This window comes from Dermacentor silvarum, chromosome 8 (assembly GCF_013339745.2).
Source record: "Dermacentor silvarum isolate Dsil-2018 chromosome 8, BIME_Dsil_1.4, whole genome shotgun sequence".
NCBI lineage: Eukaryota > Metazoa > Arthropoda > Arachnida > Ixodida > Ixodidae > Dermacentor > Dermacentor silvarum.
The window spans coordinates 121,039,618-121,060,134 of record NC_051161.1 but is presented as its reverse complement, the minus strand read 5'-3'; the positions used below and the strand labels follow the sequence as shown (position 1 = coordinate 121,060,134).

General features: G+C 46.1%; 1 long non-coding RNA gene across 1 annotated transcript; it reads left to right on the top strand.

The window, feature by feature from the left end:
- Positions 1-11,359: 11,359 nt before the first annotated feature.
- On the top strand, positions 11,360-12,477 carry LOC125947341 (uncharacterized). Its single transcript, XR_007468195.1, has 2 exons — positions 11,360-11,616; positions 12,351-12,477. It is a non-coding gene; the product is annotated as an uncharacterized LOC125947341 (long non-coding RNA).
- The last annotated feature ends 8,040 nt before the right edge of the window (positions 12,478-20,517 follow it).

Below are 20,517 nucleotides of genomic sequence, written 5' to 3'. Positions count from 1 at the left end.
TCGGACTTCGTTATTAGGAGGTCCGACTTCACATGTCACGAGCGCTGGATCAAAGCGCACAGGATCCAACGACGGCGAAGAGGAGCTCCGGAGAGCATATCGCCGCTCGATGTGTTGATTGACGTCGTTAATTGTGTTATCGCCGCTCGCGCAACGTCTTATTGCTTTATGTATCGAAGCACAATTCCTTGAATTACTTGCGCACATTGATGCGATAAGTGTGTTCTCAAGACTGTGCTGTTATCGTCCTTATCTAAGTGCGTCTTCAACTCGTCTTCAACTCGTGGATTGAACCTCCTTACGAAAATCCGCCGTGCTACGCGCGCGGGCAATTAAGAAACTTCTGCATCGTGTACAGCTGCTGTCAACGAACACGAACAATGAAGACGCATCACTAGCGGTTTAACTTGGTCGAACACGGTTTGTAAATATTGCTTTGTAAAGAATACATATCAAGGTATAAGATATCCGAGGCACGTACCTCATCCAGAAATTGCTAGCACTTCCAGCAGTAGAATAATAAACACCGCATATCCACGGGGTGAATGATGATGAGTGGGCGAAGCTCCGGAGGGAATCATCGGTAAACCGTGAATCTTCCGTGTAATTCGCCCAGTCTCGCAGCACTAAATCGAACGATTGACTTCCACCAATGACACGCGCCATATGTGACGTCATTCCTATTTTATAACAGCGCCCTTCATTATAATTGCACCATCTCCCGCTTAAGGGGACGCTAGCACAAACGCGTTAGAAACGTGCAGTACTCTCTAAAGGGGGAGAGGCCACAGCGTCTTACGCAGCCGTTTACACATGCCGGAACGTGCACCGCGTTTGCCGACGCCATCACATGACTGCTGAGAGAGTATAACCCCCGTATTCATAAACGCTCCTCGACTTGAACTTGACTTGCCACTGCCTTCAACGCGTTTCGAACGCGCTGCCCAAGGCGGTGGCAAGTCAAGTTCAAGTCGAGGAGCGTTTATGAATACGGGGGTAAGGCGGAGAGGCCACAGCGTCTTACACCAGCTTCTTGCACGGGCCGTAACGCGCTAGCACAAACGCGTTAGAAACGCGCAGTCTTTCGTTAATGTTGGGTATTTATGGTCATCGTGGTGCGTGTGTCCATGTGCGCTTCGTGGCGTAGTGGTTAGCGCCGCGCGTTCGGAAGCGAGGGGTCCCTGGTTCGATTCCGCGCTACAGACACAACTTTCGGAATTTTATTGCGATAGCAATTATATGGACACTCCAAAGCAGATTTCTGCCGTCGGCGTCGCCGTCGCCGTGAGGTTCCGTATGACGTCAATGGAGATGAAATAGTCGCCGCGCGCCGCCGAACGCTGTATGTGCGAGTGAAAGGGCGCGAGGGACGCGCGCTTTCACGGGGAGTGAACGAACGGCGGAGAACAAACGCGCGTTCTGTGCCGTGCTCCCTTAAGGGCTGCAGAAGTAGGCGTCTCTTTCCTCCTTTACAATCACCATATATGTAGAGCAAACGTGCCTTCTTTTGACGCACGAAAGGCCGTAGGGGGGAGGGAAGGGAGGCGACGTGTAGCTGCGGCACCAGGTGCCTATTTATATCAGAGGCTCCGGCAACAGTCACCAACGCCGCACGCATTTTGTGCGAACGCGGGCAAAACGCCGACGGCGTCGACAACAGTTCTGCGTGTTGCCGGTGCTGCTGCATGTCCAAATTTATGCAGCTGATAAAGCTACTATCATTACTCCGTATAGCTCTCTACAAATTTGCTATCGCAATTGATGCTTCGCCTTTCAGGTGAAACTGCGACAATTTTTTTTCTCATAAAAGTAGACGCGGCTACCTACTACGACTACTACTACTACTACTACAGAGGAGGGACAGACCGACACCCTAGGGAGCTTCGCTCCTAAAAAATGCACTTAAGAGGAAGCTCTAGCTCGGGCCCAACTCCGATGCTGCCTATTCAAATACACGTTAAACGCAGAAACGCTTTTATGAGATAACCACTTCGCTGATTTTATTGAAATTTGTTGCATTTGAAAGAGAAAGTCAAATTCTAGTGACTATTGGGAGCGAAATTTCGATCTAAGGCCTGCATTTCTTACAAGATATTTTCAAAAATTTGTGTGAAAAAATTCATAGAAGCAATGTGTTTACAAATTCGTAGCTCTGCACCAGATATAGATAACGTAGTTTGGCAAACTGCATCCGTTAGAGCATCCAAAGCGGACAAATTTGATTTATCAATTTTTATCCTACTCACATATTAGGGATATTTGAGAACCATGTATAATACATCACTTTTGTCCGCTTTAGATGTACTATGAGATGCAATTTAAAGAATTTTGATATCGTCTTTTCATTACTGAGTTACATAGTTGTAAACTTGATAGTTACGTTTTCTGAAAATTAGCGATTTTCAAGAATGTTTAATAAAAAGAAATTCATGGCATAAATCGAAAATTCGGTTCAGTATGACGGCGGCTCTACGTATTAATAGCGGTCGAGCGCGAACCGTTTCATTTCCGATTCGACGACGGCTCCTATGCTTGTCGCGACCGTCGCTGCCAAGTTGGTCCTTTTTTTTTTCGCGGGTACAATAAAGTGTTTTCTTTTAGTCATTTATTTGCTTTGTGGACACCGCGTGACCACAAAGTACGGGGTATTTTCTTTTTTTTTTAGACTACACAGAATTTTTAAAAAATCACCTGTGGCAGATGTAGTCCTTGATCTGGATTACTCGAAGCGCCGGACATGCACGAGAGATCGAGATGCATATAATCGACTAAATAACAGAAATTTGCTGATAAGGTTTAAACTAATTGCATTACTGCATATATTGCAATTTAAGAAATGTAGCTCGTGATTTTGCAAGGAGTAAATGATATTTTACTTATTTGAATAACGAGTAAATGAGCCTACTCTCATTTACTCGTTATTCTGGTGTAACAGCGTCAGCCATGCCGGTGACTGCCTCGCTTCCCAAAACATGTCTCTAAAGCGAACGTGAACCCCCTACAAACACATCACACCACCGTCACGGGAGACTTGGCTAATGAACACAATACAGCGCATTAGAAACTATAGTAATCATCTCCACAGACAGCTAATGCGTTCGTAAATCTTTTCGTTATTTGCTGTGAATCTGGCGTGTGAGGCGGAGAGGGGGGGGGGGGGGGTAGACAATTTTCTTTGGACCGGCGTTTTCATTGGTTTATGTACGAAGAGCGCACGTAGATTTGCTTTAATTTTTGTTTACGTCGATGCTTCTTTTTTAAACCTCGTTTTTTTTCCAAACCGTACGGAATTTTAACCAAGTGCCCGTGATAGATAGCGTAATTCTAAGCCTTGAAATAATTTTGCTCAAAAGGGCTCAAAAAATCGAAATGCATAGTTAAGTCGGTAAGAAATTACTTTGCGGCACATATTTACGAATTGTAGCTGGTGAGTTTGCAAGTCATCACATAGAACAAATGCTGAGGATGACTCGGGTTTCGAGATTTGCGCTGTCAAACTTACGGTAATTTGTTAATTTTGTAATTGTTTGATTTCTGTTTCTCGTCAAAGTAGCGTCCGCGGCGTCGAGTAATTTAGCTCAAGGAATATAATATAACTGTTATATATGTCTGCCACAGGCGGTTTTGAAAAATTATGTGTAGTCTCAAAAAGAAACAAACCAACCGATCAACAAACAAACAAAAAGGTACACCATCCTCGGCCTTTTGACATGGCTGCTGCTCGCAAATTTTCATGCCGCAAACTTGGCACACGGTGTCCTGCGCTTCTGTTTTATCTTTTAGAGTTGAAACGCGATCAAATGTAAAGTGGGACACACTAACCTTAATTTAAACAAGCTTGACTCACATCAACGCATAAAGCTCCCGGAAACCAAAAAAAAAAAAAATTATATAGATTAATTTCAGAACCTCCCCACTTAAAATCTCTCGAGAAAATAAAAACAAAAGAAGTGTGGAATAGCTTTGCTACCCGTGACTACCGTGAATAGCTTTGCTTGTGACTACCACGAAAACGTGAAGTGTTTTCCATGGAAGAATATTCATTTTAATACGAAGTCTGCATAGAGTTTCGCTTATGAAGTCAGCTAGACCGTTTTCGAGTTTTCTCATTTGTACAGCCTTTCTCTTTGTTTCCGAGGAAACCTTCTAGCAAGCTGTTCAAACCTTCTCGGAACCAGCCGTGCTTCCCCGTAGTTAAGCAGCCCAAAATGAAGACATAGGACACACGTCATTTCGTCAATAAGAGGATACCACATATACGCTTCCCTCTCTACGGTCGACATCGCGTCACTAACGATCGACCGCACCAACCAACCGACGTGCCTCTACGCCGAACCGATGTATCGATCTGGTCTTCTATATAAGCGCACGTAAAATAGTACTTTTTTGTGCGTGTTTCTCAGAATGCAAACCTGTTCACGAAATCAGGCTGCACGGGAGTGCTGCGGCGTTAGCTGGACAGCTCACGTACGTTTCTTCGAATTTTTTGTAGGGCACTTCGACGTAATTGTATGTCGCTGCTGCTGGAAAGTTGCACAACGTCGTTTGCGCCATTCCGCTAGCCACGAAGGCTTTCTCTGGCCTGAACTTTCGAAACAGTGACCATAGAGAAAGCGTTACGTGCTCTTCTGGTAATGGCATGATCGAGTATGGAGGCGGAGTAAAGGCGTCACCGGCGCACCTCTTTGCAGTACAAAAAGAAAAAAAAAAAAGAAAGAGTAAAGTTCTGAAAAGTATAAGAGCACAAGTATATGCAAATGTCCGCATCCGTGTAAATGAAGGCGCAGAATAGAGCGCAAGCAGACACAGTACTTTCGTGAACAAGCGAAAGTACTGAAAAGAGTCATGAAAACGCACAAAGGTCTCCACAAACAAACAGACGTTCACAGTAAGATGGAGGTTTGAAGGGATCAGCCGGGTAGAACCAGGATTGTCGTTGGAGCCGACGTTTCGATAAGGGGACTTGTGAAGAACGAACATGTCTCCAGCGCGACAATCATTGTTCCACCACAGCTGATCAAAGAAGTTCACCGTCTTGCAGACGAGTGAACCAGCGCAACGGCGCATGACAACATAGATACCACATGTGTCATAATTGAATACAGTAAACTTGACGTGCACGACACACATACGTTTGCTATTGAGCCCACTATGGCGTGCTTTTTGCTGGAGAATGTTCAAGCAATACCAGGACAAGACGGCGAAGGAATACTAGAGACAAAAGCCATTATGATATGATGCGATTATTGCCCTGATGTGCTGCTGTGTTAGCACTAAGGAGGTTTAAGAAAAGTGTTTTTAAAACCTCCTTGGTTAACACAGTGTTTTATATGCAAGAAACGCCTGCACTAAATTTTTGTTTTATACTCGCGGACAACTTTCTGTGGCAATGAAGGGAAAGCAACGGGCGCGTGGATGCTGCACATATATGTGTTACCGCGCCAAGTAGTCCGGCAGCGTTTGACAGTGCTTCTTGGTTGCTCGGAACAGACGCTGAATCGACGCAGCTTCCACGTGCGACGGTTTCGCGTTTGCCCAGGCGCGGAAGGGAAAAGCCGCAAAATAAGTGAACTTTTACACTCAGCGGTGTGTTCTGTCTTATTTGACTGTTGCTAATAAGCTGTGTACGCTGTCTATTCCCCAGCCTAAACTGACGTGGATTAAAACGTGGGACTCTTTTCAGAACCTAAAAACGTTAGCTCTACACGCTATATTCGTAGACGCCGCTAGATACGACAGTGAAGACGCGTTCGCCCTATCGGTAGTGGATGCGAAAGGCAATCTGGTGAATGCGGCCTCTGTGCGCACCAATTCTGCTCACGAGGCGGAGGAGGCGGCTATCGCCCTGGCCATACACAGCGCACATTCTCCCCTTTTCGTATTCTCGGATTCTCGTACAGCCTATAGGTCCTTTTCGGCGGCGCGCGTATCGAAACGGGCGAATAGAATTGCGATCAACAAGCTCACTAATTTCGGTCAAATTGGCACGGAAGCATATTTCCACATTTCATGGTTCCCGGCCCACCTGGGAGACTCAATCCAACCGCACGGCTGCAACACCAACGAACGGGCTCACCGGCTGGCGCGTGATTTCACGACCCGCGCAGCCGTCAACGGCCCTCCTCGTAACGAGGCTAGCATCCAGAAAGACCCATTGTGCACCTTTCACGAGATCGTCTCACACTACCGCTTGGAAAGGAGGTGGTTCTCTCCTCCTCACCCAAAACTAAATAAACCACAAGCTAGCACGCTCAGAATGTTACAAACCCGCACGTACCCCACTCCGCGGTCACCCGCGCTTCCCGCAGTCGTGCCCCAAATGCGGAGCCGACTCATGCTCTTTCGATCACATGCTCTGGCTGTGCCCAACCATAGAAAACTCTATACTTGCCACAAAGGAACAGTGGGAGGAGTTCCTAAGAAGCGACCACCACCACATCCAACTCCAGGCAGTCCAGAGGGCCCACGACATCGCAACGGGATTTCGCCTCCCGGTGCCATCGTGGGCGGAGCCACCGACTTGACCTGAGGGAGCCTTCGGCTCCCCCTGGCCAGTTTCTCAGGACCAATAAAATTTCTTGTCACTGTCACTGTCTCTTTTCAGAAGCGCTCTCACTTGGGCGCGCTTTGCCTCCGTAGCTTTCCCTTCATTGCCACAGAAAGTTGTCTGCGAGTAGTAACGCAACTAAAGTTGTGGTTCTTGAGGCTTTCAGAGGGTATAAAATACAATTGCACCAATTGCGAGAACAAAAATTTGGAGGACGCTTAAGCTTCGCCTTCAAGAGTGGAACGCGATAGCATTCAAAGATCCTTGACTGTTTCTCACACTTCCCGGGAACTGCAATTTATATAACCGTAATGTTTACCGGGAACGCTGGCGGCGAACGCTATGCACGAAGGCGCGCTTTCTGATAGAAACGCGGCCTCTTTCGTGGGCCGGACTTCTTTTATTGTTTGCACCTTTAATATTTCAGCCTGAGAAGATTTAGCATAAAAGGCTATGCGCTGTCGGTGTTTTGTTTCATAACAATTGTTTGTGGGCTGTCACTCTCAAAATTCCGAGGAATAACTTTGTAATGAGTGTGAGCAACTTTAGTGGTAAAATATATTTGGAGGGTCTGCGGGGTTGATGATGACTTTCTCGGCCGCGGGCGGCATTGCCGACGCCGGATTTTCTGCGACACGGGGCTCTAAACGCTATCGCGTTAAAAATATCTGAAAGACATCTGTAGACTATACGATATGGTGCCAACATGCACAAGTTTGAGTCCTCGCGGTTTCGTACAATGGCATTTCATTCCATTTCAATGGCATTTTTTTTCTCCTGTTAATTGCAAGTGCAATCAGCACATGCATTTGATGGGTGCCAATGGCTCAGATACGATCACTGCACTTCAGACAACGCCAGTGATATCGCTGAAGAGGTCAGCGTTGATGTCCGAAAATCAACTTGCAGTGCAGTCAAAGCTATCGTGCACAGAAGCCGATCAGAGCAGGCAAAGTCCAAATGGTTTCAGTCCGCGACGTACCAACCTGCGTCTGTGCCACGCCACCGTCACTTTTGTAGAAGTAAAATAAACGCACTTTGGGCTTACAAAATAGACAAACATTCATGTAGAGCTTGACTATAGTAAACCTATCTCTAGTTTAACCGACGCCGAAGCACGGAACCTAATTCTCATCATCATCATCAGCAGCAGACTATATTTATGTTTACTGCAGGACGAAGGCCTCTCCCTCCGATCTCCAAATACCCCTGTCTTGCGCTAGCTGATTCCAACTTGCGCCTGCAAATTTCCTAACTTCATCACCCCAACTAGTTTTCTGCCGTCCTCGACTGCGCTTCCCTTCTCTTGGTATCCATTCTGTAACTCTAATAGTCCACTGGTTATCCATCCTACGCATTACATGGCCTGCCCAGCTCCACTTTTTCCGCTTAAAGGGACAGTAAAGCAAAACAATAAGCCAACTTAGACTGATAAAGTATGCTTTGAAAACTCTGCTGTCGTTAATTACACTGCAATAGATCAATTATTACAAGAGAAAATGAAGCTCAAAGTTATTCTTTTTTTAAATTTCGAATGGGAACCCCAACGTCAGCACTTAATTCATGTGACGTCACGACTTCTCAAGTAATTTTTCGTATTTGGGCCCCATTGGCTCAGTAAAAGTTCGCGAAACTTGACATATTCAGTCTTGGGCACCTTTAGAACACAATGTAGTCAATGTCTACAGCTAAATAATTAACTGAGACCTAGGAGACGCTGTCAAAATCTATGACGTCACGGTGAGCTGGTGCGGGAACTGCAAGGTGGCGTCGCCTCTCGCCTCTGTGTTTTTTGGTTCTTTCTGGCTTACCAAGCGGCTTCTCGCGGTAAGGGTGGTGTTTTCAGTATTGTAGAAGGGTAATCTACTGATACAGAAGAAATAATTTTTCCCTTTAGTGTCCCTTTAATGTCAACTAGAATATCGGCTATCCCTGTTTACCGCTCTCTTCCTGTCTCTTAACGTTAGGCCTAACATTTTTCGTTCCATCGCTCTTTGTGCGGTCCTTAACTTGTTCTCGAGCTTCGTTGTTAGCCTCCAAGTTTCTGCCCCATATGTTAGCACCGGTAGACTTGAATGATTGTACATTTTTCTTTTCAACGACAGTGGCAATCTGCCAGTCAGGATTTGGTAATGCCTGCCGTATGCACTCCAGCCCAATTTTATTCTTCTATAAATTTCTTCCTCATGATCAAGGTCCCCTGTGAGTAACTGACCTAGATAAACGTACTCCTTTACAGACTCTAGGGGCTGACTGGCGATCCTAAATTCTTGTTCCCTTGCCAAGCTATTGAACATTATCTTTGTCTTCTGCATATTAATCTTCAACCCCACTCTTACACTTTCTCAGTTAAGGTCCTCAATCATTTGCGGTAATTCGTCCCCATTGTTGCTGAATAGGGCAATGTCATCTGCAAACCGAAGGTTTCTGAGATAGTCGCCTTTGATTCTCACTCCTAAGCCTTCCCAGTCTAAGCGCTTGATTACTTCTAAGCATGCAGTGAATATCATTGGGGAGATTGTCTGTCCTTGCCTGACCCCTTTCTTGATAGGTAACTTTCTACTTTTCTTGTGGAGATCTAACCAAGGTTGCTGTGCAATCCTTGTAGATATTTGCCAATATATTTACGTATGTATCCTGTACGCCTTGGTTACGTAATGCCTCTATGACTGCTGATATCTCTACTGAATCAAATACTTTTTCCTAATCTATGAAAGCCATATAGAGAGGTTGATTGTACTCCGCAGATTTACTAGGTTTAAATGGACTTGTCGAGGGCATAGTCGATACATACTAATTCTATTGCGTACGTACTATACGATGTGCAGGTGAAGCACGTGGTGGTGCCTTAGCACGTCTCGTAGCTTTCGCTGCACTGCAGGTTGACTTTTACACGGAAGTATAGTGCACATTTGCCTTAGCATTTCCTTCTCTCTGTTCCCTTTTGGCTGCGCACGTCCCGTCTTTCCTTTGTTGGCCGTAGTACTTTCATTTCAACGCTATTCTACAGCGTTAGCTCTTCCTAGGTTTAAAAGGACTTGTCGAGGGCATAGTCGATACATACTTGACATAGTGAATACAAAAAAAAGACGTAGCACACAAAAAAAAGTGTTTGCACAGTGTCCATGCCTGTCCGTTTCCTTCGCTCCCTAACTATATATGCCATGTCGTTCCAGGCAATTCAGTGGTGAACTTGTTCGTCTTACACTGCCATATTATCTTGTTTCTCCTTCGCACAAATGATATAATAAATTATTCTTTCTTCTTTTTTTTACCAGTGGCACTGCTGGGAACCAAACCCACGACTGAATGTGTGCCAGACTAGCCTACTTATTAACTCTCTTGTGCCGCCACACACAGACACAGAAAGGGAGTGTTAGTATAAACATGCGCACGACAAAGGCTAAGGGATACACCGGCAAAAAAATGAACTGAAAGAAAGAAAGTTGTGCCCAAACAACCGATGGCAGCCGAAGATGAACCCACATGCATGTTGAGGTCCAGGCGGGACTGGTGGTCGGACGTGCTAACCGCTGCGCGAAGTTATCTCGTTCTGATCAGCGGCTTGCACATACCTAGACCAGCACCATATCCGGTAAGTATGCCGCCTCCGACTGCATTGTGGCACTCCATTCTCCACCACCCCATTCCGGACAGGCTCGTATTTGCCAAAACAGCGCAAGACAACACCATACCTGATGGACTACATTCAGAAGCTCACGTGAACGTTCACTATCACAGCCCTTGATTGAAGATTCATTAGCACAGTGAATCGTTTAGGACCGCTAAAGTGTGTAAAATTAAGCGCCGCTTTCTTTGCCTCTTCTCCCGACTTTCCGGGCGCTGCTATGATCTTGCTCCTGGTGATATAAGATGTGGCAGAGCAAAATGTCGTTATAGCGATGACAGATGCTGATAGACTCTTCTCACCCGCAAATGTCACTCAAATTGCAAGTGGTGGTAGCTCTTCCTGGCTGTTCCCCAAGAAGCGGACGACACCGCACTTCACGTCATGTTCGTGTTTTGTTTGATCACTGTTTTTATATTCTGTTGCGTTGGAGGAGGTGGAGGACCCGCCCTCTCCAACTAGTGGCCCCGTATATAGGGCCACGCTTCTTCTTCTTGCCTGTGCCGATAAGCGCGGCCACCTTTAAGAGTTTCTTCAAGCACCGAATCTGATGGTGTGTCTCTTTGCAGTGTTCAGTATGCATGGTCGGCAACCACATGCTTGCCCGCGTGCTGGAAAGAAACAAGGGCGTACGTGCAGTATCGCAAACTGACAGCGTCGCACGCGGCCGCACTCGCAAGAGCGACACCATAACATTTGTTGCCGGAGCAAGAAGTGAAAAGAGCCGCGGTCACCGGCAGATGCGAGAAGCAGCGTTGCCCTACGGGGAAGTATCCCCCTGCGACCTCCAATGTGAATATTCCGATAACAGTAATCGAAACTCGCGTCAGGTGATAAAGCTTCGCTGCGAACCCTCCCGGGACTTCACTGACCATGACTGCTGCTTCTGCTGCTGCTGCTGCCAAGGGAAGCTTTTTGACTTTCTTCGCCTCTTCTCCCGACTTTCCGGGCACTGCTGCTGCTGCGGCTATGGTCTTGCCCGCACGCGCCACTGGGTTTCTTGCAACACCACCAGGTGGCGCTCGCCTCCGCGCATCCCTAGAGTCACTGGAAAAATTTTAGAGTATCGCATTTGTTTTCCGCGCGCCGCCGCCTGCCGTGGCCACCGGTGATTGGGGCGCTCGTGTCACGTGACCTTTTGCCGCCATATTCCTTCCAAGCCCTTTCAGTTGGCACGTCGAACCCGTAGGGTACGCACCGCGCACGGAGAGCACTTGGCCGTTTCGTTCAACGCTTGCGTTGCGCTTGCGAACACAGGCGTCAGAAATAACCCATCATCATGCCTGGTTGCTGCGCCTTCGGGTGTAGCAACCGAACGGAGTCCGGGAAGGCATTTTTCTCTATTCCGTGCGGGAGGGACGACGGTGAACGACGTTCTGCGTGGCTCCACAGAATTGGCCGCAAAAACTTCGTGACCTCGAAGAACACCCGCTTGTGCGAGGTAAGTTTCTTGAATAACTAGTTTGCTGGACAGTTATTGCTTTCAAGTGACTGTACTTGCGTGTGACCACTAAACTTTACCTGTCCAGTTCACGCTCATCGCTCTGGGTGCGGCTATTGAACACTATGTAGCTAGCACACGTGGTTTTGAGTGAGCTGTTCTGTTCGCGTGGCTCGCTTTGTTTCACGCTATTGAAAATCGCCCAGTACCTATCTTTCAAGTAAGCTCTCCGGTTCGCGCGGCCCGCTCTGCTTTGCGCTATTGTTTCCAGTAAACTGTTCTGTTCGCGCGGCTCGCTTTGTCTTGCGCTATTGAAAATCGCCCAGTACCTATGTTTCAAGTAAGCTCCTCTACTTAGTGCTGTTGAAAACATCGCAGTACGAACTTTCTAGCAAGCTCTCCACTGTTTCATTCGGTTTGCGCGCCGCGTTTGAAGAAAACGTACATACATGTCAAGCAAGCTGCAGTGCTTGATTCACGCGGCTCGATGGAAACAACAAACATGCATTTCAAGTGAGCGTGTTGTGCTACAGAGTAAAAGGAGGCGGTTCCCATGAATAACGTGTTTTGAACAAGCACCAGGTCTATACAGAAAATGTTGCTTCAAAATGTCTTCTATAGATTTCCTGACTGTTTTTTGCGACTACTTACACTTTAGATATTTTAAGCACTGTCACAGGGTAGGGTTATTAACATTCCTATTTTTCTTTCTTTTCTCCATGGACAAACTATAGGACCATTTCATTCCTGATGATTTTGAGAAACCAAGAGTCGAATCGGAAGACCGGTATGCTGTTGTCATGCTTGACGAAATAAATTGTTGATGTGACTGTTGTGAAATAAATATGTTGCTTGCCTCCACATCTTACTTTGTGACTGCATGCTGTTCTGAAAATGCGAATTTTGCTGACAGCATGAAGCAATTCGGGGACAAATGGTATGGTGTCCCTTATACAGGGAGGCTGTAAAATAGTAATTTTTATTGCAAACCTGCTACATCATGATTACGAATGCTTGTCAACTGGCACAGCACCTCTATAAACAGTCTCATACATCTTTTTATGCCGTGAGTGCAGTGACAAGAACATCATTTAAAAAATAGAAGTGCTCAATGTTACAATTCCGTTTCAGAAACCTAGTTTTTACCGTGTCTTCGCAACTTTTTTTCGAAAACGTCTTTTTTGTGTTAATGATCCGATTCACATAAAGGGTAAACAATAAAAGGAGCATGATCGAAAATAAATATAGGAAAACCGCACCACTGTTTAGTACTGGCAATGTCAACGCAATACTCCAGAACACAGTAACAGATTGGAAATAAGTGCACTGAAAGGTTGACGTTATCAAAGGTACAAAAAAAAAGAACATTCGTACACATTCTTTATAGCCGTATGCGGATACCTGCTTGAGTTCCGCGTGAATTAAAAGCTGTTAACCAGTCGTTTACAACGTTACCTTCAGAGAGCTTATTTCACAAATCGACGAGAACATTACAAGCTCGCATTCGCAAACACGCCAGTAGCCGCAAGACGCGAAGTTTGCTTGCAGAAGCTGCTGGCGTTTTATCACTGATACGTGACAGGCAACTTTATAAATCTACATAAAATTACTGCTTACACTTCGCTCCGATTATACAGATAAACAAGCGCAGCAGTAAGCTGTTTACATTTGCTTGCTTTTGTACTTCGAAAGGACGCGAATGAGAACTATGAAGGCAACCTGAACACCCACTGCACATTCCATCGACTGTCAAGCTGCGTTTTTAGCGCAAACACAACCTAAAAGCCCAGTTTTCATGTAAAAGACGTTTCAAGTGAATTCACTGGGCGCATGCAAGTATGTTTGCAGCAGCTCTGCACATAGCACTTGACGCAAGACGAAGTCCAAAAGCGACACGTAGAGCATCGGAACCATCGCCGCACATTTTATACGTTCCGTCGCTTACCGCGCAGTACGTTCATTTCCGTCGATATCTTGATCTCACTTGTGACATCCACTTGAAAAAAACACAAAAATAATCCAGTTTCGCGAAACGGGACTCGAAATCTAGGGGGGAAATCCATCAGTTAAGTCAACGCTACTCAATGCACGCTGGCACCGCTACAGCGCGTCGGCGGTCTGGAAGGAACATGGCCGCCGCCACCCAATGTTGCCGGCATGCCGCGTACCTTTGCGGTACTCTGTTTTTCCAGTGACTCTACGCATCCCGGCCTGCGCCGCTGCGGCGGCGTTTCACTGTTTGTGCGTATGGCACGTGCTGCGCGTGTGTTCCTAGGCGACAAAAATGCAGCTGCTGCGCGGGGGAGGTCGCGTGCTGGGCTGCGATAGTGTAAACATTACAGTCGTCCATAGTCTTAAGAGAGCGCTTGGAGCTGGCGTCTCAACAGCGTGCTGCCCATGTAGGAGCACGTAAACCGGAACACAAGGAGCACGTAAACCGGAACAGAAGCGTCTTCTCTACGCATCGAAACGTGGTGCAGACCGCGAATGTACGTACACAATGTAACATACAATTATAATAATTAATTGAATTACCTGCAGTACCATAATTCAATTAAAGTTTTAACACTTCTGCCACGATGCGATGTGCCATGTGAGGCAATGATAATGCTCAATCCTCTCATAGATTTTGAACAATGACGCACAACAACGCCTCAAGCAAACACGTTTTCCTGCGTGTTCTGTGGACTACGTATACAAACAGCAGTGGTGCAGGCAAGGTAATGTTTAACATCAACTCACCACTCTCGTATTGGACTAAACGCTGAGGAAATTACACATTAATTACTGCTAATTATTGTCTATCAAAGCTGTTTAGCAAACAGCATACAAAGCTTCGCTTATACATCGATTCCCACAGTGCGTGGGATCCCCTGATTTCATTCATTAATTTCGATCGCGAGAAGAAACCGCAATACACTAAACGCATAAGGAGTTCATAGCCTTCCACAACAAGCTCAATATTCGGTCTAAGAGCATTCATTGTGCATTTGACTGTTTACGGCTGAAGTACAAGAAACACAGTGGTAAACTTAGAAATGTTCAGGTAGTGGGCTAGCGTACATGCCAGTGCACATTGAAGTTCACATAGTATACAAGCGCGAGAGCTGTAAGTTGCATGTCAAAGTGTCCGTACGTGCTATCACCTTCGTTTCATCGTGTGTCCAGAAGCACGCATCTGAAATGGCAAAAGCAAGAATTACTCGGAGTGATATGGTCACAAATTAAAATGATGGTTACAACTCCTCATGTGTAATGTGTAATATATGAAGGATAAGCGATCCTGCAACTGTATGGGTATTTGAGCGAATCCGTGGTAAAAAACACTATAGCTTACTTCTTTGTTCTGGCCAGGGACCAGCCGAAACGTACGAATACACTCGTGTTCCAACGTCAATTTTCTCATATACAATTCAGCGTTTGCTCATATATATACATATATATAAACGAGCTCGGAAGGGACACCAAGGGGCTCGATTTTTGTTAATGAATCCATCATCCAATCTATCAATCAAACATTTTTTTTCAAAGTAGGATTCAACAAGAAGGATATGCAGAAGAGGGTCCCAATGTCACAAGACCATACCGGGACCCTTCGTACACGATTATTGGATGCCAATTACGAAATTAGCAGTGAAATATAGAAATAACCAAACCAACAGAAGAAACGCGTACATAAGCTACAAAAATATTACACTGATAAAATACATTAATAACCAAAGTTTATATATATATATATACATAAATTAGTTTTGTGACGGCAGAAATATTTGACAGAGAAATACAAATTCACATTAACACTGAAAATATGCAAGGAAAGTGAACATGAACAGTAAAAGTGCATCGATATCATCTAAAATAATCACAAAGCTAAATTAGAAAGAGAGAGAAAGAAAGAAAGAACAAAAGAACAGAGTACATACAGTAAATTATTCATAACAGAATTATTTATTTAAAAGATGGCTTTTAAGTGTCTCTTTAAATACAGTAAGAGATGATGATTTTTGATGGGGTAGGGAAGAGAATCCCACATTTTAATAGCGCAGAATGATGCTGTCATTTTACCGTAATTAGTAGCAACTTTAGGCAGCAAGAAATTGTTTTTATGAGCAAAACAAATCGGGTTAATATTCTTCAAGGAATTCAAGGAAATAAATAGTGTGTGAGATCATTATTAATCAACCTGAAAAGCATAGTAATTAAGTTTAGTGCGAATGAATCAGTAGTTGTGAGCAATTAAAAAAATTGTGGGGTTTTTACGTGCCAAAACCACGCTCTGATTATGAGGCACGCCGTAGTGGGGGACTCCGAAAAATTTCGACCACCTGGGGTGCTTTAACGTGCACCTAAATCTAAGTACACTGGTGTTTTCGAATTTCGCCCCCATCGAATGCGGCCGCCGTGGCCGGGATTCGATCCCGCGACCTCGTGCTTAGCAGCCCAACATCACAGCCACTAAGCAACCACGGTGGGTGTCAGCAATTTATTCTCCATGCGTATAATATTATTATCTCGCCTATAAGTGAGAAATAATGCGCAGAGCTTGGTTTTGTATTTACTGAACAGATGATATAGTGGCGCTGACACGTGTTGCCGTAAGCAGCAATACCGTAATTAATATAACTATGAATGAATGCATAATAAAGTGAAAGGAGAGCAGGAGTAGACAGACAAGATCTAGCTTTTATGAGTGCTCGTATGCCGAAAGAAGTTGTTTTCTTAACTTCTGCAATATGTTTGTGAAATTTTAGTTGTTGATCAAGGTAGATACCAAGAATTGAAACGCAGTCGCTAGTCGAAATAAAGTGCGAATCAAGGGAAACCTCAGGTGAAAATGGTAGTCTTCTTTGAGGGGAGCGAAAAACTATGAATTTAGTTTTGTTTGGATTTAAAACCAAGTGATTACTGTGACACCAAGTAGCAATGTTTGCTAATGCACTGTTTAATTTATCAGTTAAAGTTGTTAAAGATACATCTGAGATAGTTGTGTCATCAGCATATAACATGCATTGTGAGGGTGAAGCATGTTGCGGAAGGTCATTTATGTAGAGAAGGAATAATAAGGGTTCCAAGATGGAGCCGTGCGGCACCCCCTGATTAATTGTTTGTGTCTGAAAACTTGCCTAATGAATAAACTGTTAGTTTTCTGTTGCACATGTAGTTTCTGAAAAAGATTAACGCTGCACCTGTTATTCCATAAGCTTCTAATTTTTTAGTAGCATATTGCGATTAATTGTGTTAAATGCTTTGGAGAAATCCAAAAATATAGAACCAACGATAAGTCCTTTGTCAATAGAATTCTTAGTGTAGTCTGTTAATGAGATTACCGCCAACTCGGTTGAAACACCTGAACGAAAACCAAATTGGGAGTTATTCAAGAGATTAAACTTTTTCAAATAATTATTCAAGCGACAAACAAATAGCTTGTCAATTATTTGGCTAACAGAGGATAAGACAAAAGTAGGTCGGTAATTAGAAATAATACACCTGTTACCTTTCTTAAAGATGGGTATGACTTTCGTGTTCTTAAGTGTGCACGGAAAAATTCCAGTTTTAAAGATGCTCTTAATTATGTTGGCCAACGTCTGAGAGATTAAATGACCTACCGAATTTAAGTGGCGTGCTTGAATGCCATCTAATCCGGACGAGGTATATTTAAGGTTCATAATCGCGGTGAAAACTTCTGGCGTTACAGGGAAAAGAAAAAAAAACGAGAAATTAACCCGATCCATGCTACATTCAGCACCCGCGTGATGCTGATTGTAAATTTCGAAAAAAAAAGTCACTAAAAGCATTAGCAATTTGAAGATCGTCTTCATGTGTAGTATCATTATAATTAATTTTAGAGATTGGAGTCTGACACATTGTTCGGTTTAAGAATGCGTTGAGCAACTCCCATTTTTTTTAGAATTGTTCTGGCAGCTTACAAATTCCTTTTCACAATAACTTCTTTTAGCTTTCTTCAGTAAAGAATTTAAGATGTTGCAGTATTTTTTGTATCTTAAGGCCAAAGTTAGATTAAATGGCTGTTTCTTTGTTTTTTGTATAGGTTATCTTTTTTACGCATACTTTCAAGAAGCCCCTTGGTTACCCATGGACATCGAGGTGAATTGTACCGCCGTTTACATTTGCAATTAATAGTGTTCTGAGACAAGGCTTCCAGAAACAAGTCGCAAAACCTTTATAATGCGCTGTCAGGGTCTTGCACTTGATCAATTTCGGACCAATCAATATTATTTATATTGACACGCATACATGTTTATCCTTCACCGGTGGTCGCTTTCCACCGGCTAACAAATGTTAAACGTTATCGCTCGGCGCAGGACGCGCCGAGCGATAACGTTCTAGAAACTTCCGATAGGAAGTTTCTAGAACGTTATCGATGCTTCTTTCCGTTGCCTGTTTTCACCGACGCTTATGTTATCTGATTGTATGACCGACGCGAATTGTCTAGAACTTTCTGGAAGACCCGCGGGCATCAGGGATTAATCTGGAACCTTCGATGACTCAGGTATAAAAGCCGACGCGTTTCGCCGCTGATCAGATTTCGACGACCGCCGACTGTGTTCGCCGCTTTCGTTGTGCTTCGAGTGTAGCTTGCTTTTGTGGGCACAGGTTCGCCCAATAAAGAATCTGTCTTGTCATACACAGTTTTACGACTGTTTACTGCAGCGTCACTACTACGCGACATCCAGTGGAGGTGCCAGTGCGTTCATGCAGCGAACGCCCCCGCAAAGCCGCGATCCAAGCCCGAAACCGGAGGACAACGCCAACGTCGCTAAGGACCAGCGAGCTAGCCGTAGGCAGCAAGAACTTCTGCCGGAGTAGGGACTTCTTCCCTAGAAGACCACAGCGATCAAGGCCAAGTCAACGACCCCAATGGCAGCCCCAGCGTCCCCCATCCTGCTGCAACAACCTTGGGAGCCACCGACCTTCCGTGGATCATCGGCTGAAGACCTGGCTGGAGACATACGAGCGGACCGCGACGTTCAACAAATGGAGCGACGACGACAAGCTGCGCCATGTCTATTTTTCGTTGGATGACGCTGCTCGGACCTGGTTTGAGAACAGAGAGGCCACCCTGGTTACGTGGGACCTTTTTCGTGAGAACTTCATGAGGACCTTCACGAGCGTCGTACGAAAGGGCAGATGTTCTCTTAGAAGCCAGAGTGCAATTGCCTAACTAGAGCATCGCGATCTTCACGGAGATGTCTCGCCTCTTCCGCCACGCCGACCCCGACATGTCTGAAGGAAAGAAAGTTCGGTTCTTGATGCGAGGTGTCAAAGAGCAACTATTGACCGGATTAATGCGCAACCCGCCCAAGACTGCCACCGAATTTCTTTCCGAGGCCACAACGATCGAGAAGACGCTTGAAATGCGGACAAGGCAATATAACCGCCGAACGCTGGCCGCCAACAACATCGACGTTCAAGCACTTGGCAGCGACGACCTGCGCGAGACCATCAGAGCGGTCGTTCGCGAGTAACTGCAGAAGTTCTTCCCCAAGTCGCAGCCTCAAGTGGCATCTATCGCCGACATCGTCAAAGAGGAAGTTCAACGCTCATTTGGAGTTCCCGATGTGCAGCCGCAATCGCCGCAACCCCAGCCGGAAGCGTTGACCTACGCCGCCGTCGCCCGTCGTCAAGCCCCCCCCTCCGCGCTCGCGCCAGGGCCCCGTAACGCCGCAGTTCCGTCGTCCATCGCCGCCGCCGCCAGCACGCCCGTCCGTCGTCCAGCGCAGCTACCTGAGAAAGACGGACATTTGGCGCGCCCCCGACCACCGCCCGCTCTGCTATCACTGCGGGGAAGCTGGTCATGTCTACCGCCGATGCCCATACCGCGAGATGGGCCTACGAGGGTTCGCCGTCAACGCGCCACGTCCACAGCTTGAGGAGTGGCCACGTGACATCGCCGACTACCTCGCTGGAGCCCAGTGGCAACCACGACGACCCTCACGCTCACCGTCACCAGGACGCTACTTGTCACCGCAGCGCCGACCATACACTGGCCCAGCCAGGGGCCGGTCCGTGAGCCCCTATCCAGGAAACTAAAAGCAGCAATCGATGGAGCTGCGGTTGCTGTACGACGCAATGCCGAAGATCCTCCGCCGCCATCGAAGAATATTCGCGAATCATCACGACGAGATATCAGCACGCCGCCTGGCAAGAGCCTTGACGACAACACTTCGCCGCCGAAAGAAGACCTGCCGACTCGATGTAGCAGTAGCGGAGCAAGCCGACGCAGCCGTGATCCGACGCCACGACTTAACCGCAACGCCAGACGACGGTCTACTGACTTAGACGTGCTAATCGATGGTCATAACGTCACCGCTCTCGTCGACACTGGAGCCGACTATTCCGTCTTCAGTGGCCCGTTCGCCGCCAAGTTGAAGAAGGTGAAAACAGCCTGGAAAGGACCCGATATCCGGACAGCGGGAGGCCACCTAATAACGCCGACTGGAATCTGCACAGCGCGAGTCACGGTAAACAACCGCACTTACACGGCGAGCTTCGTAATACTGCAGCACTGCTCCAGGGACGTCATCCTAGGCATGGACTTTCTAAATCAACACGGTGCAGTCATCGACCTAAGGTCCAAGTCAATAACGCTTTCAACGCACAACGCGATACCACCAGATACAAGCATAAATTACCATGCCTTGAATGTGCTTGAAGAACAAGTCACCGTTCCACTTCGCCCCAGCATAATGATTTCTGTCGGTACCGAAGTGCCTGAAGACATGGAGGGCGTCATCGAAGGCGATCATCACTTACTGCTCGACCGTGAAATTTGTGTCGCTAGAGGCATAGCTGAGCTACGTGCAGGGAAAGCAAAGGTGATGCTCACGAACCTCAGCCCTGAATACATGCACATTAACAAAGGCACCACGGTCGCCTACA